Genomic DNA, 18095 nt, shown 5'->3' with positions numbered 1-18095 from the left:
GAAGCCGGGGCTCCGCCCTCGACCCGGCCCCTGGCCTTTGACACCACAAACCGACCTCCTCAGACACCTTCCCTGGGACCAGGAGCCCACCCCGCCCCACCCGCCCCAGGTTAGATGACACTTGGAATTCCTTCACTTCCTTTCACTGACAGCCCCGCAGGAATCTCAAGCAGCTCTCAAGCTTTGCTTAGTTCCCACTTCCCAGACATTCCTTCCGTCCTAGTCCTGGAACTTAGCTCCTGGAAACTTATGAGGGACAGTTTTAAAGAGTGTGTGTGTGTGGTGGCGGGGGGTGGGGGGTGGGTCGGGGGAGGAGGGTGGTATTTTTATTATTACTACAGGAAAAGATACTGGGTCATGTCTTGTAAATATATATTGGAATCACTATTTTTAATAACAGTATATAGATGGGAGGAGGGAAACATCAATTTTCTAAGTAATGCTTCATCCAGACTATGCTGTGCTCAGTCCGGTCACTCAGTCGTATTCGACTCTTTGCGAACACATGGACTGTATGTAGCCCGCCAGGCTCCTCTGTCCATGGAATTCTCCAGGCAAGAATACTGGAGTGGGTTGCCATGCCCTCCTCCAGAGGAATCTTCCAAACCAGGAATCAAAGCCAGGTCTCCAGAATTGTAGGCTGATTCTTTACCATCCAGTCCACCAGGGAACAAGTGAGTATGGCTGAAATAAGCTTCTGATGGTTGCTGGTTAATTGTCACTCTACATTATGTAGGCAGAAATGGTCACAATTGCAAATTTTCAACAGACATAGGTCTTATTAACAACAAGTAAATAAAAGCAGATGCCAGTTTCTCACCTGTAATACACCCCTGGGAAAGATCCCGCATTTCCTGTAGGGCTACCCTAGTAGCTCAGCTGGTAAAGAATCCGCCTGCAATGCAGGAGAGCCTGGTTCGATTCCTGGGTCTGGAAGATCCGCTGCAGAAGGGACAGGTTACCCACTCCGGTATTCTTGGGCTTCCCTGGTGGCTCAGCAGGTAAAGAATCCACCTGCAATGAGGGAGACCTGGGTTTGATCCCTGGAGAAGGGGACAGCTACCCACTGCAGTATTCTGGCCTGGTTGCAAAGAGCAACTTTCACTTTCACTTTTCAGTTTCTGTATGTGAGTGTTTCTGATTCCGTCTGAGAGATATTAAGTTGTGTTGCATGGTAGATAGAGAGTTACATAGTTGTCCTTTGAAAGCCCAGGAGGGTTACCTTTTGTGTGTGTGACATGGACTTCTCTGGCCGTAGTGAAACTATAGCTACTTTCCTAGAAAAATGTTTATAAGTGCATACAATGAAAGTACTAGTTGCAAAGGAGGTCAATTACATTCAAAAGAAATCATCAAAGTGTTCTTTCAGAAGTTTGTGCTACAGTAGTATAGCAGTGTAATGTGTGCTGCATTGTTAACACATTAAATAGCAAGGTGTAGCACTGTTCTTTCAAGTAGTAATGAGCATAAATGTTGTTTCAAGAAATCTGTAGCACTATAATGAAATACTGATCATAACTCTTATTTCCATTAGTAACAAAGTCACAAGTATTGCTAATGCTTCTGGAACTTGTTTCCTACTTTCGTAATTGAAAGCAATCCTTAATTCCATTAGAAACCAAGATACTTTCCCCTCATTCAAGATCACAAACCCTCCATAATTCTATATATGGACCATCTGGATTAAGAATTGTGCCATAGTTACCCTATGACTGGGTGGGATCTCTTCTTTAGGGAGGTTTTTTTTTTTTTAATTGTCTGTTTGAACACAAATACCCTGATACCGTGCTTTTTTGTTTTTTTGTTTTTTTACTTTTTGGCTGTGCTGAGTCTTCCCTGCTGCACAGGCTTTTGTCTGGTTGTGCGAGAGGGGGCTCCTCTCCAGTTGCCATATGCAGGCTTCTCATTGTGATGGTTTCTCTTGTTGCGGAGTATGGGCTCTGAGGCATGTGGCTTCAGTAGTTATGGCACATGGGCTTAATAGTTGTGGCTCATGGGCTTAGTTGCTCTGTAGCACGTGGGATCTTCCCGGATCAGAGATCCAACCCGTGTCTCCCGCATTGGCAGGTGGATTCTTTACCACTGAGCCACCAGTGAAGCCCTAGGGAGGTTTTTAATGACAGTCTTTGGAGAAGAGAAGAATCTCATATGTGACATCAGAATTTAGAATGAAGACCTAAAGGAGAAGGCCTGGGCCTATGGCCAGGGCTTCTGTGTTAGTTTGGAGAGCATTATGCCAATGATTCTGGATAGTGACCAGTACATAAAAGTGTGCCTGTACATCTAATTGGACATATAATTGTTGTGTGCTGTTTCCCTTTGCTATGCCCTGGCATTTTTTAAACTCATGTTCTTAATATAAATAATTCAGCCTGGTTACGGCTGAACTTAGTGACCTTCTTTGTCTCTTTTCACAGCCTTTGTTTTAAAGTCTAATTTATCTGATACGAGTATTGTGACTCCTGCTTTCTTTTGGTCCCTATTTGCATGGAAAATCTTTTTCCAGCCCTTCACTTTCAGTCTGTATGTGTCCCCTGTTTTGAGGTGGGTCTCTTGTAGACAACATATGTAGGGGTCTTGTTTTTGTATCCATTCAGCCAGTCTTTGTCTTTTGGTTGGGGCATTCAACCCATTTACGTTTAAGGTAATTACTGATAAGTATGATCCCGTTGCCATTTACTTTATTGTTTTGGGTTCGAGTTTATACACCATTTTTGTGTTTCCTGTCTAGAGAATATCCTTTAGTATTTGTTGGAGAGCTGGTTTGGTGGTGCAGAATTCTCTCAGCTTTTGCTTGTCTGAAAAGCTTTTGATTTCTCCTTCATACTTGAATGAGATCCTTGCTGGGTACAATAATCTGGGCTGTAGGTTATTTTCTTTCATCATTTTAAGTATGTCTTGCCATTCCCTCCTGGCTTGAAGAGTTTCTATTGAAAGATCAGCTGTTATCCTTATGGGAATTCCCTTGTGTGTTATTTGTTGTTTTTCCCTTGCTGCTTTTAATATTTGTTGTTTGTGTTTGATCTTTGTTAATTTGATTAATATGTGTCTTGGGGTGTTTCTCCTTGGGTTTATCCTGTTTGGGACTCTCTGGGTTTCTTGGACTTGAGTGATTATTTCCTTCCCCATTTTTGGGAAAGTTTTCAACTATTATCTCCTCAAGTATTTTCTCATGGTCTTTCTTTTTGTCTTCTTCTTCTGAAATTAAAAACACTCTGGAGGCAACAAATAGTAGAATAACAGAGGCAGAAGATAGGATTAGTGAATTAGAAGATAGAATGGTAGAAATAAATGGATCAGAGAGGATAAAAGAAAAACGAATTAAAAGAAATGAGGACAATTTCAGAGACCTCCAGGACAATATTAAACGCTACAACATTCGAATCATACGGCTGAACTTAAAAGGTCAAGGGTCTGATTTCTTCAAGATATACTCAGGGTGGTGAGACACAGCTCTTGTGCCAACCTGCTCTTCTTGCCCGTGGCAGACATCACTAATTGAGCCTTCCATTGTTTCTCACTAAGCCTAGACTTGTCTTCACATCTTTTCAAACAACAGCAGAAGAGAAATAAAGGTCCCTGAGGACAGAGTTCCATTCAGGATGAAGCCTGCTCCCCATCTTGTGCACCACAATGCCCTGGGGTTTAGGATGGAGGCATTTGTGGTAAAGAACCAGGCTTTCAAATCCAGCGAGACAAACCTTACCTGTCTCAGAGAATCTTGGGGAACCCTCAGTTTAATTTTATTAACTCGACCAGTGAGTTCCCTCAAACTTGGTCTCCTAATTCCTCATGACTCTGTGTGAAGAGCCCAATGGCTCCATTCTGGGAAGGGAGAATTAGGGAGTTTGGGATGGACATGTACACACTGCTATATTCAAAATGGATAAACAGCAAAAACCTACCGTACAGCACAGGAAACTCTGCTCAATGTTATGTGGCAGCCTGGATGGAAGGCAATTTTGGGAGAGAATGGATACATGTGTGTATTTATATATATGGCTGAGTCACTTAGCTGTCCACCTGAAACTATCACAACATTGTTAATCAGTTATACTCCAAAATAAAACAAAAAAGTTAAAAAAGTACCACCACCCCCAATCCCTATCCCTGCTATGCCAGGGCTGAGAATTATCTTTTCTCATAATTGGGTTAGAATTCCAACTAATTTCTCATAGTTGGAAATTAGAAGCCTAATTTCTTCATCGCAAGAGAATGGAGAAGACTGGTCATTAAGTTCTATAGAACATACGAGGGATTACATTTTAGAGTATAGCTTAGCAGTCTTTTGAGATAAGTGGAATTTGTAGGCTACGCCAAGCTAACCCCTGGCTTATGTTTTTTCATGGGAAAATTTGTTTTCTGACTCCCAAATAACCACGTTACCCAATACAAAGCAGGCTTGTTTGGAACTTGTTTGTATGCTGGCAATTCCTCACACTTGGTTGGAAGTATTTCTCAAATAATGACATATAACTAGTTTGTAATTAGAAATTAATGGTTGTTAAGCAAAATTACAGAAATAATAATAGTTTTTTTCAATGCTTCTCAAACTATGTGTGCTGAAGGACAGGTTTTCTTTGCCTTTGTAAAGTACAGTGAAAGTGAATTACTAGAAAATGAAATGAAAATTCAGACGTACAAAATAGGAGCCCAAATCTTTTATAATTTGATTCAGCAGATGTAAAATTACTTTGTCAAATTTGTGTAACAGTTCTAAATGCTTATTCTCAAGTTTTCATACTTATCTTACCATGGACCAGAAATAAAGCATTCACAGACCAAAAATGGTCCTTGGAACACAAGTGGACAGCCTTTCGTGATCGTATTTTAACACTTTAAAGTTCATTGCAGTATATTATCACGTGTAAAATCCCCAGTAATTTATGAAATAGGCTTCTTGTAATTATTGTCATTTTGTATATGATGGGACATTCGTCCCTCCATATCCTTTTTATTTTCTTCCTCTCTTTTCCTTTTTTTTTTTTTTAAGGAGTCATATTTTTAGTTTTTTAAACATAGAAATACATGGAAGAGGTGTTATAAAAGATAGTTATTATCAGTAAAAGAAAGATTTGCTTTGTAGATGCTTCATACTAGTGCTCCTTGGAGGGTAGAGTTCCCTACCAACTTATGGCAGTGTGCAAATTCAAAGAAAAACTGAATGAGTTTTTCCATTGTGTCAGTGTATCTCTAGAACATATGAATAAACAATCTTGAGATAATGTTGGAAGTTAATCAGATGGTCCACTTGACCCAAGTCATTTTCTGAGAATTTCCGTATATTAAAGAGTGAAGAAATGCCATATAACAAAAATAGAAAATTGTTATATATTTTTAAAATATTTATAATCAACAAATTAGCATTCTTCAGATACTAGATTGAATATGAACTTGCTATTTGTAGAGGTCAAAAACACACGGATGTAAAGTAAATTTTATGTGCTAGTCACAAAATAGTTATGCATTTTGTGGGAAAAAAAAAAAAGTTTATTTCTGCTTTATTACAGAAGGAATGGCCCAGTAAAACGAATGAGTTTTTTAAATTTTAGGTAAGAACAAGGAGGAAGTGGAACTTGTGTTAAATCATTCTAATATTCTAGCATGTGTGGAAAGAGAGCAGAGATACTGGATGACTTTACATTTTCTTAAGGTAAGATGCTGAAAGAAAAACGGCAGTGTGTAAGTTCAAAGAAAAAAATGAATGAGTTTTTTTCATTGTGCCAGTGTATCTCTAGGAGATACAAATAAACAATTTTGAGACAATGTTGGAAGTTAATCAAATGGTCCCTTTGACCCAAGTCTATTTCTGTAGAGGGCTGACAGATTTGCTGCCTGTCTTCCAGGAGCTGTGGGACCATGTGGGACCTGTCCAGAGGTCTTGGGGGTAGAAAATGTTGGGAGAGGGAGAGGTTGGGGAGACCAGACACAAAACTCCCAACTCCTTCAGAGGCTGATTTGGTATGGCTTGAACTGTGTAGAAAAACTAAAGATATGTTCCCTCCATTCTAGGAAATACACACATGTTTCGCATTGTCTAATAGCAATAATGTTTCTAATTTTCATAAATAAACTATATGTGCAATCTCTTTCAGAGTAACTATCAGAGTAATCTCTTTCAGAGTAACTTACTTATTGAACATTTCCTATTCTAACACACTTTTCAGACATGACCTCATTTAATTCCCATAGCAACCATTTGAATTAGTTGGTTATTGTCTCCAATTTATAAGTGATGAAACTGAGGCCAGTGGTTAAACATCTTGCCCAGAGTTACACACCTTGAAAATGGTGGAACCAGAATCCAATATAAGAAAATATATATTAAGACCTAATTTCAAAAAAAAACCTTCATTTCAACCCTTGATATATTTTTTAATTGTTAAATTAAGAGACTTTTATTCCTTTGCTATTTATCTAAGAGTAGAGATGAATCAGCTATAACAGGAGTTGTAGAAAATGATTTCATATCAACTCTCATGAAGGAGAGTCTTTAAAATTGAGTTGCCTTTTATACTTTTCCTCTGCCTGCTTGGATTACTTCACAGTTATTGAGTATATTCTGCATCTCCAACCAGTTACTGGGAACTCAAGGGAGGCATACGTTCCTGCCTTGGTGGAGGTCATAGTTTAGTGGGAGAGGGAGGCGCATGAACAAACATGGGCAGTGTTATCTGTTAAGGGCTAAGAACTTTGAATTTTACCCTGTATGTGCTGCAGAGCTACTAAAGCCTTTTAAGAAGGGAGAATCAATGTTTCACAAAGGTCACTGGCTGTGGGAGGGTGAGTTGGGTGGAGTCTACTTCCCAAGTCTCCTCAGAAGAAGATGTGAACAAGGCTGAGGCAGTGGGGAAGGAGGGCAGGGAGTGGATTTAAGGAATTTCAGAGATCGAATGGATGGAAATAGGTGGCTGATAAGATGTGGGGAAAAGGAGGAGTTGAAGAAGACGTGGGTTGTTTAAATGGGCAAATGGGGATATACTGTGGGATAAATGGGAGAGGAACAGATTGGGGTAGCATGGACAGGGGATTGATGAGCACCGTTGATGTGCTCCAAGCCCAGGAGAAAATTGCAGACAGGTTTTTAATGCTCAGGAGCGAGGTCTTGTCTGGACATGGAGACGTGGGGTGCATTAACAGAGCTGTGTAGAGGATCTTCAGGAAGGGTTGACATTGCCCCTGAAGTGAGGTGACATATATACAAGTCCTGAGAGGCTGAGAAGCAAGTTAGAAAGTGGGAGTTGGGATGGAGAATGAGGAATTGAACTGAACTCTAGGGATCACCTTAAACTAGAGAGAGCAGATACTGCAATAGAGATGACCATTTTTTGTTTGTTCGTTTTTCTCCTAAATCTGAATATGGCCTTGAGGTTTTTTATACTACAGGGTTCCAGGCAGTCATTCCCTGACCATAGAGAATGAAACCTGTTTGCTATCGGACTGGGAACGATGTGAATGGTGGAAGTGGTTGGAAAGAAATCTCCAGAGTTAATCCATGCTTGGCATAAAACAGGCCCTTTCCTAGCCCTTGGCAAGAGTGCTCTGGAGCAGCTCACTGCCTTGCCTCCAGTATCTATTTGATCTCATTAGGCCCTTTAGCCCTGTGTTATGTGGTCACCTTGAGAAGCTCAGGCTTCCTAGTCAACCTTCATCCACCAGACTCTTCCCATATGTCTGGGTACTTTCTCCCAGCTCTCTATCCTCCCCTGCCTACACCTTCTAAAACACTTCTGTTATGTCCTCTGAAACCCATAGTCAATCATTAACAAAATCCCCTATATCCTCAAACATCTTCTCGAAATACCCTTTTCAGCTTTCTATGTTATTTGTGCATGAGTACATGCTCAGTCACTGTAGTTGTGTCTGACTCTGTGCAACCCTAGGGAGTGTAGCCCTCCAGGCTCCTCTGTCCATGGGATTCTCCAGGCAAGAACGTTGAGGTGGGCTGCCTTGTCCTCCTCCAGGGGATCTTCCCAACTCAAGAACTGAACCCTGGTCTCTTATGTCTCCTGCACTGGCAGGCAGGTTCTTTACCACTCGCGCCACATGGTCTCCAACTTCAGGATACTTTCCTTCCCTTCCTAGATGGCTCTGCTCCTGCTCCCTTTTATACCATACTGCCAAAATGCTTGGCGATTTTAACATCCTTGTGGGGAACCTTTCCAGACTCACCTTTTCAGTTCCATGACTACTTTCCCTCCAGTGACCTTGTCTCTACCTTACTTGTCTGCCTACTCCTGTGGTTGTACGTTTAAGATGTTGCCATCAGCAGTAATCACAATACTTCTACAATCTCCATTCTAAGAGGTCATTTTCCAGCCACCATCCCTTATCTTTTAGCTCACTCCCTCTGGTTCTCCACTTTTTGAAAAATTCTTTGACCTTGTTTGATGTCTAAACTCCTTTTTAAGCGGGCTGCCTTTCACCCCCACCCCCACACCCCGTTTAATTCCACTTTGCAGAGTGCTGATTCTTTATGGTGTGTGTTTTCACTGAAATAGCATATATGTAAATCCAGCGCAGTAGACTGTAAGTGTATATGTTTTTCCTAAATTCTGAGGGTGCCCACATACTCGAATCTAGTAAGAACCAGTGAAAAATGATTTTGATAATTTCTTCTAGTCAGTGAGTTTTCTGAAAAATGCATGACTTCTTCCTTTGAGTACCCTTTCCTGCCATTTATTCTTTGTTCTGGTGAACAGCTTTGTCACGCAGGCTGACAAAAGAGGAGTGTGAGTGATAGAACTTTGCCTGCCACAGGACACAAAGGGAGACTATCATGGTGGATTTCGGTTTTAGACGGCAGACTCAAAGCCCATTCACGGAGACATCTGAGGAACAGAAGTAAAGATTAGCAGATAATGAGATTCTGGGGATAGTCCTTGACATTGCCATGGATGTCATGAACCTGACTGCAGCCTGGAGGATGGGTCAGGGTTTTAACTTTAACAAGTGGAAGTTGAAAGCCCCCAACGCTCGGGTCGGAGAAGGGACAGTGATGGGCAGTGGGAGAGGTCAAGGACGTTGTCCATAGTGGAGTGATGTGATAAAGACCAGGAGACTGCTTGTTTCCAGGGACCTCATCTCCTTGGCTAACAAACTGTGTGTGTGCAGCACAGACATGCAGGAGGAACTTAGATTTTATTTGATATGTTTTATTTTAGGAGAATAGACGTGAGAGTCTTAAGGAATGACTTCTGGAGACCTATTTCATTTTCTGCCTTTCATTTATTTTTTCCTGCAAGCACTGTTTTATTATTATTATCATTATTTCTTTTTAAGCCTGTGCACTTTCTTTTCATTACTTTATATTTCACAGGTGCTCTGGAGCTTGAATTTGCCTGGCTGCCTTGGGGGAAGATGAACTCACATTTGGTGTGGGAGTTAGGGGTAGGGCTCTTTCTTATTTCAAACACAGATAGTGGCTATCATCTATGTTTACTTAATATTTTATGACTTGAAGAAATAAGGACTATTTACATGAAATATGATTAAATTGCAGAGATGGAGGTGGGATGTTAAATTAAGTCCTCAGTATTCTTTGTAACCTTATATTTCATTTCCAATAACCCTGCCTGCATTCCACAAATTTAACTTGTGGATTTTCTAAGTGAGAAGACATTGAAGTTACTTGAGTATCTTAAAAATAGAAAATGAAGCCAGTTCTAGCAATGTGAGGCACTGCACAGAGGTCCATAAGTCATGAGAGATCATGGGAATTTGTCCAGGCAGGCCGCTGGAATGATGGAAAATTCCTGGTGGAGGAAACTGGACAGAACTGAGCAGTGGGGCACACACAGGAGGAAGGAAGGAAAGAAAGAAGACAGTGGGCCCAAGGGGCGGCAGCCACTGCTGGACTGCAAGCTGGCCACGGGCCAAGTGAGCTGCCAGCTGAACTCCGCCAAGTCCAGGGTGTCTCTGGAGCCTACCTGTGCCTGGGAGTTGGCCCTATCACCTTCCCCAACCCCCGCCTCTGCCAGGGGCTACAGAAAAGTTCACCAAGTCTGTCTCCTAAAACTTTCATTAGCAACCTCTTCCCACCAAGCAGGGAAACGCAGAAGGCACCACTGTTCACCTGGGCGTTCCTGCAAGAGTTCAGTTCTGCCCAGGAGTGGAGCAGCCTGGCTGATCACTAGGAACTTTCCCTCTTCTGAGACCTAACATGTAGGAGCAAAGAAACGTTGAATCAGGTCACTCAGCTTCTGGCTCTGGTTTCTAGGTTAGAGTGGAACTGTCTACTCTGCTTAGCAAGTTTTTACACATAATTTCAGGAGTTTTGTAATCATGTCAGATACTACCAGAACCTTAGCCAGGAAAAACAATATGCTTTGCTGACCTATTTCTTAAGAAGAACAATAATAAATAAAATTTAAAACCCTATAATTTTACAACTTAATAAACTTTTTCTAAGTATAAGTTTTTTAATGGATAGCTGCAATGTTAATTAAAAACCTGTATATATAAGCTCCAGTAATGTCGCTTTATTTTGTGTATTTGTTCTCCAAGACAGGATCACAGATGATAATTTTAAAAGACCATTGACCCAAGGACACTCTACTTCAGTACTAGGACCCTCCCAGTTTTGCTGTAGAATGAAACCTTTATGCTGAGGATTTTAGCTTTCCCTCTGTTCTGCCTTCCCTTCTAGACCATGACTCAAAAGCCTGTCATTTCACACCCAACCTGGCTGCAGGTCCTTTTCTAGCAAACAAAGAAGAGCCTTAGTACTCAAGAGGAATCTACCTTTAGCTCTTTGAAAATAACAAGTTTTTTCTCCAGGCTACACTTGGAAAATATAGTCTGGAATGCCAGTAACTCCCCACTCCAGAATCTTTTTACATGCTTTCCTACTTTGATCAATATTCCCTAAACTGTTCATAGGATATTTCACCCCTTGCCATGGTAATACTGACAAAGCCAATAAAACTCTCAACAGTAGTACCAAAATTACATTCTGAGTCTTGTTCATATTTTTTAGTTTTACACATTATAAAAAGTCCCTCAAGTAGGAAGGTGATTGTAAATGGTAGAGTTAGGACCATGGCTCTGTGTTAGTATGAAGAGAGCAAGGTTAACTCCTGATACAAATTGGTTCTGAGACAATATAGACAGTCTGTCAGTGCTCAGACGTGTCCAACTCTTTGCGACCCTATAGACTGTAGCCCACCAGGCTCCTCTGACCATGGGATTTCGCAGGCAAGAATACTGAGGTCGGTTGCTATTTCTTTCTGCAGGGGACCTTCCCAACACAGGGATCAAACCTGTGTTTCCTGCATCTTCTCCATTGTAGGTGGATACTGTACTGCTGATCCACCAGGGAAGCCTGAGTCAGAAGTATGTTGACCCCTTCTTACTGAACTCAAATGGGGTAGACATGATTTGAAGAAGGATTTTCTTTATGTTACTTACACAAATAACAGAAGAATGCTTTCACACTGCAAAATATTCAGAGTTACTGATAAAATCTTAACTTTTCCAAGGGAGAACACTTTTCATTCAGTTCAGTTCAGTCACTCAGTCGTGTCTGACTCTTTGTGACCCCATGAACTGCAGCTCACCAGGCTTCCCTGTCCATCACCAACTCCCAGAGTCCACCCAAACCCATGTCCATTGAGTCTGTGATGCCATCCAACCATCTCATCCTCTGGCATCCCCTTCTCCTCCTGCCCTCTATCTTTCCCAGCATCAGGGTCTTTTCAAATGAGTCAGCATCAGGTGGCCAAAGTATTGGAGTTTCAGCTTCAATATCAGTCCTTCCAGTGAACACCCAGGAGTGATCTCCTTTAGGATGGACTGGTGGGATCTCCCTGAAGTCCAAGGGACTCTCAAGAGTCTTCTCCAACACCACAGTTCAAAAGCATCAATTCTTTGGTGCTCAGCTTTCTTTATAGTCCAAATCTCACATCCATACATGACTACTAGAAAAACCACAGCCTTGACTAGAGGGACCGGTGTTGGCAAAGTAATGTCTCTGCTTTTTAATATGCTATCTAGGTTGGTCATAACTTTCCTTCCAAGGTGTAAGTGTCTTTTAACTTCATGGCTGCAATCACCATCTGCAATGATTTTGGAGCCCAAAAAAATAAAGTCAGCCACTGTTTCCACTGCTTCCCCATGTATTTGCCATGAAGTGATGGGATCAGATGCCATGACCTTGGTTTTCTGAATGTTGAGCTTTAAGCTAACTTTTTCACTCTCCTCTTTCACTTTCATCAAGAGGCTCTTTAGTTCTTCACTTTCTGCCAGGAGGGTGGTGTCATCTGCATATCTGAGGGTTTTGATATTTCTTCTTGCAATCTTGATTCCAGCTTGTGCTTCCTCCAGCCCAGCATTTCTTATGATGTACTCTGCATATAAGTTAAAGAAGCAGAGTGACAATATACAGCCTTGACATACTCCTTTTCCTATTTGGAACCAGTCTGTTGTTCCATGTCCAGTTCTAACTGTTGCTTCCTGACCTGCATAGAGATCTCTCAAGAGGCAGGTCAGGTGGTCTGGTATTCCCATCTCTTTCAGAAGTTTCCACAGTTTATTGTGATCCACACAGTCAAAGGCTTTGGCATAGTCAATAAAGCAGAAATAGATGTATTTCTGGAAATGTCTTGCTTTTTGGATGATCCAGTGGATGTTGGCAATTTGATCTCTGGTTCCTCTGTCTTTTCTAAAACCAGCTTGAACATCTGGAAGTTCATGGTTCACGTATTGCTGAAGCCTGGCTTGGAGAATTTTCAGGATTACTTTACTAGCGTGTGAGATGAGTGCAATTGTGTGGTAGTTTGAGCATTCTTTGGCACTGCCTTTCTTTGGGATTGGAATGAAAACTGACCTTTTCAAGTCCTGTGGCCACTGCTGAACCAAACTTGCTGGCATATTGAATGCAGCAATTACAGCATCATCTTTTAGGATTTGAAATAGGTCAACTGGAATTCCATCACCTCCACTAGCTTTGTTTGTAGTGATGCTTTCTAAGGCCCACTTGACTTCACATTCCAGGATGTCTGGCTCTAGGTGAGTGATCACACCATAGTGATTATCTGGGTCATGAAGATCCTTTTTGTACAGTTCTTCTGTGTATTCTTGCCACCTCTTCTTAATATCTTCTGCTTCTGTTAGGTTCCTACCATTTCTGTCCTTTATTGAGCCCATCTTTTTTTTTTTTTACATTTTTATTTTATTTAATTTTACAATATTGTATTGGTTTTGCCATATATCAAAATGAATCTGCCACAGGTATACATGTGTTCCCCATCCTGAACCCTCCTCCCTCCTCCCTCCCCATTCCATTCCTCTAGGTCGTCCCAGTGCACCAGCCCTAAGCATCCAGTATCATGCATCGAACCTGGACTGGTGACTCATTTCATATATGATATTATACTTATTTCAATGCCATTCTCCCAAATCATCCCACCCTCTCCCTCTCCCACAGAGTCCAAAAGACTGTTCTATACATCAGTGTCTCTTTTGCTGTCTAGTATACAGGGTTATTGTTACCATCTTTCTAAATTCCATATGTATGTGTTAGTATACTGTATTGGTGTTTTTCTTTCTGGCTTACTTCACTCTGTATAATAGGCTCCAGTTTCATCCACCTCATTAGAACTGATTCAAATGTATTCTTTTTAATGGCTGAGTAATACTCCATTGTGTATATGTACCACAGCTTTCTTATCCATTCATCTGCTGATGGACATCTAGGTTGCTTCCATGTCCTGGCTATTATAAACAGTGCTGCGATGAACATTGGGATACACGTGTCTCTTTCCCTTCTGGTTTCCTCAGTGTGTATGCCCAGCAGTGGGATTGCTGGATCATAAGGCAGTTCTATTTCCAGTTTTTTAAGGAGTCTCCACAGTGTTCTCCATAGTGGCTGTACTAGTTTGCATTCCCACCAACAGTGTAAGAGGGTTGCCTTTTCTCCACACCCTCTCCAGCATTTATTGCTTGTAGACTTTTGGATCGCAGCCATTCTGACTGGTGTGAAATGGTACCTCATAGTGGTTTTGATTTGCATTTCTCTGATAATGAGTGATGTTGAGCATCTTTTCATGTGTTTGTTAGCCATTTGTATGTCTTCTTTGGAGAAATGTCTATTTAGTTCTTTGGCCCATTTTTTGACTGGGTCATTTATTTTTCTGGAATTGAGCTGTAGGAGTTGCTTGTATATTTTTGAGATTAGTTGTTTGTCAGTTGCTTCATTTGCTATTATTTTCTCCCATTCTGAAGGCTGTCTTTTCACCTTGCTTATAGTTTCCTTTGTTGTGCAGAAGCTTTTAAGTTTAATTAGGTCCCATTTGTTTATTTTTGCTTTTATTTCCAATATTCTGGGAGGTGGGTCATAAAGGATCCTGCTGTGATGTATGTCGGAGAGTGTTTTGCCTATGTTCTTCTCTATGAGTTTTATAGTTTCTGGTCTTATGTTTAGATCTTTAATCCATTTTGAGTTTATTTTTGTGTATGGTGTTAGAAAGTGCTCTAGTTTCATTCTTTTACAAGTGGTTGACCAGTTTTCCCAGCACCACTTGTTAAAGACATTATCTTTAATCCATTGTATATTCTTGCCTCTTTGTCAAAGATAAGGTGTCCATATGTGCCTGGATTTATCTCTGGGCTTTCTGTTTGTTCCATTGATCTATATTTCTGTTTTTGTGCCAGTACCATACTGTCTTGATGACTGTGGCTTTGTAGTAGAGCCTGAAGTCAGGCAGGTTGATTCCTCCAGTTCCATTCTTCTTTCTCAAGATTGCTTTGGCTATTCGAGGTTTTTTGTATTTCCATACAAATTGTGAAATTATTTGTTCTAGCTCTGTGAAGAATACCGTTGGTAGCTTGATAGGGATTGCATTGAATCTATAAATTGCTTTGAGTAGTATACTTATTTTCACTATGTTGATTCTTCCAATCATGAACATGGTATATTTCTCCATCTATTAGTGTCCTCTTTGATTTCTTTCACCAGTGTTTTATAGTTTTCTATATATAGGTCTTTAGTTTCTATATATAGGTCTTTTAGTTTTAGAATATATCTTAGGTAGATATATTCCTAAGTATTTTATTCTTTTCATTGCAATGGTGAATGGAATTGTTTCCTTAATTTCTCTTTCTATTTTCTCATTATTAGTGTATAGGAATGCAAGGGATTTCTGTGTGTTGATTTTATATCCTGCAACTTTACTATATTCATTGATTAGTTCTAGTAATTTTCTGGTGGAGTCTTTAGGGTTTTCTATGTAGAGGATCATGTCATCTGCAAACAGTGAGAGTTTTACTTCTTCTTTTCCAATTTGGATTCCTTTTATTTCTTTTTCTGCTCTGATTGCTGTGGCCAAAACTTCCAAAACTATGTTGAATAGTAATGGTGAAAGTGGGCACCCTTGTCTTGTTCCTGACTTTAGAGGAAATGCTTTCAATTTTTCACCATTGAGGATAATGTTTGCTGTGGGTTTGTCATATATAGCTTTTATTATGTTGAGGTATGTTCCTTCTATTCCTGGTTTCTGGAGAGTTTTTATCATAAATGGATATTGAATTTTGTCAAAGGCTTTCTCTGCATCTATTGATATAATCATATGGTTTTTATTTTTCAATTTGTTAATGTGGTGTATTACATTGATTGATTTGCGGATATTGAAGAATCCTTGCATCCCTTGGATAAAGCCCACTTGGTCATGGTGTATGATCTTTTTAATGTGTTGTTGGATTCTGATTGCTAAAATTTTGTTAAGGATTTTTGCATCTATGTTTATCAGTGATATTGGCCTGTAGTTTTCTTTTTTTTTGGCATCTTTGTCAGGTTTTGGTATTAGGGTGATGGTGGTCTCATAGAATGAGTTTGGAAGTTTACCTTCCTCTGCAATTTTCTGGAAGAGTTTGAGTAGGATAGGTGTTAGCTCTTCTCTAAATTTTTGGTAGAATTCAGCTGTGAAGCCATCTGGACCTGGGCTTTTGTTTGCTGGAAGATTTCTGATTACAGTTTCAATTTCCGTGCTTGTGATGGGTCTGTTAAGATTTTCTATTTCTTCCTGTTCCAGTTTTGGAAAGTTGTACTTTTCTAAGAATTTGTCCATTTCTTCCACGTTGTCCATTTTATTGCCATATAATTGCTGATAGTAGTCTCTTATGATCCTTTGTATTTCTGTGTTGTCTGTTGTGATCTCTCCATTTTCATTTCTAATTTTATTGATTTGATTTTTCTCCCTTTGTTTCTTGATGAGTCTGGCTAATGGTTTGTCAATTTTATTTATCCTTTCAAAGAACCAGCTTTTGGCTTTGTTGATTTTTGCTATGGTCTCTTTTGTTTCCTTTGCATTTATTTCTGCACTAATTTTTAAGATTTCTTTCCTTCTACTAACCCTGGGGTTCTTCATTTCTTCCTTTTCTAGTTGCTTTAGGTGTAGAGTTAGATTATTTATTTGACTTTTTTCTTATTTCTTGAGGTATGCCTGTATTGCTATGAACTTTCCCCTTAGGACTGCTTTTACCGTGTCCCACAGGTTTTGGGTTGTTGTGTTTTCATTTTCATTCACTTCTATGCAAATTTTGATTTCTTCTGTAATTTGTTGGTTATTCAGCAGCATGTTGTTCAGCCTCCATATGTTGGAATTTTTAATAGTTTTTCTCCTGTAATTGAGATCTAATCTTACTGCATTGTGGTCAGAAAAGATGCTTGGAATGATTTCAATTTTTCTGAATTTACCAAGGCTAGATTTATGGCCCAGGATGTGATCTATCCTGGAGAAGGTTCCATGTGCACTTGAGAGAAAGGTGAAATTCATTGTTTTGGGATGAAATGTCCTATAGATATCAATTAGGTCTAACTGGTCTATTGTATCATTTAAAGTTTGTGTTTCCTTGTTAATTTTCTGTTTAGTTGATCTATCCATAGGTGTCAGTGGGGTATTAAAGTCTCCCACTATTATTATGTTATTGTTAATTTCTCCTTTCATACTTGTTAGTATTTGTCTTACATATTGCGGTGCTCCTATGTTGGGTGCATATATATTTATAATTGTTACATCTTCTTCTTGGATTGATCCTTTGATCGTTATGTAGTGACCTTCTTTGTCTCTTTTCACAGCCTTTTAAAGTTTTAAAGTCTATTTTATCTGATGTGAGTATTGCTACTCCTGCTTTCTTTTGGTCCCTATTTGCATGGAAAATCTTTTTCAGCCCTTCACTTTCAGTCTGTATGTGTCCCCTGTTTTGAGGTGGGTCTCTTGTAGACAACATATGTAGGGGTCTTGTTTTTGTATCCATTCAGCCAGTCTTTGTCTTTTGGTTGGGGCATTCAACCCATTTACATTTAAGGTAATTATTGATAAGTATGATCCCATTGCCATTTACTTTATTGTTTTGGGTTCGAATTTATACACCCTTTTTGTGTTTCCTGTCTAGAGAATATCCTTTAGTATTTGTTGGAGAGCTGGTTTGGTGGTGCTGAATTCTCTCAGCTTTTGCTTGTCTGAGAAGCTTTTGATTTCTCCTTCATATTTGAATGAGATCCTTGCTGGGTACAATAATCTGGGCTGTAGGTTATTTTCTTTCATCATTTTAAGTATGTCTTGCCATTCCCTCCTGGCTTGGAGAGTTTCTATTGAAAGATCAGCTGTTATCCTTATGGGAATTCCCTTGTGTGTTATTTGTTGTTTTTCCCTTGCTGCTTTTAATATTTGTTGTTTGTGTTTGATCTTTGTTAATTTGATTAATATGTGTCTTGGGGTGTTTCGCCTTTGGTTTATCCTGTTTGGGACTCTCTGGGTTTCTTGGACTTGAGTGATTATTTCCTTCCCCATTTTAGGGAAGTTTTCAACTATTATCTCTTCAAGTATTTTCTCAGGGTCTTTCTTTTTGTCTTCTTCTTCTGGGACCCCTATGATTCGAATGTTGTAATGTTTAATATTGTCCTGGAGGTCTCTGAGATTGTCCTCATTTCTTTTAATTCGTTTTTCTTTTTTCCTCTCTGATTCATTTATTTCTACCATTCTATCTTCTAATTCACTAATCCTATCTTCTGCCTCTGTTATTCTACTATTTGTTGCCTCCAGAGTGTTTTTAATTTCATTTATTGCATTATTCATTATATATTGACTCTCTTTTAT

The 18095-nt window shown here is 39.8% G+C and overlaps 1 protein-coding gene across 2 annotated transcripts in view; it reads left to right on the top strand.

The window, feature by feature from the left end:
- Positions 1-18095, top strand: part of ASB4 (ankyrin repeat and SOCS box containing 4) — a 271537-nt gene that overhangs the window by 99517 nt on the left and 153925 nt on the right. The gene's annotated exons all lie outside the window — the stretch shown is intronic.

This window comes from Bos mutus, chromosome 4 (genome assembly GCF_027580195.1).
Source record: "Bos mutus isolate GX-2022 chromosome 4, NWIPB_WYAK_1.1, whole genome shotgun sequence".
Classification (NCBI taxonomy): Eukaryota; Metazoa; Chordata; class Mammalia; order Artiodactyla; family Bovidae; genus Bos; species Bos mutus.
The sequence above is the reverse complement of the archived record's forward strand: the minus strand, read 5'-3'. Positions and strand labels throughout refer to the sequence as shown.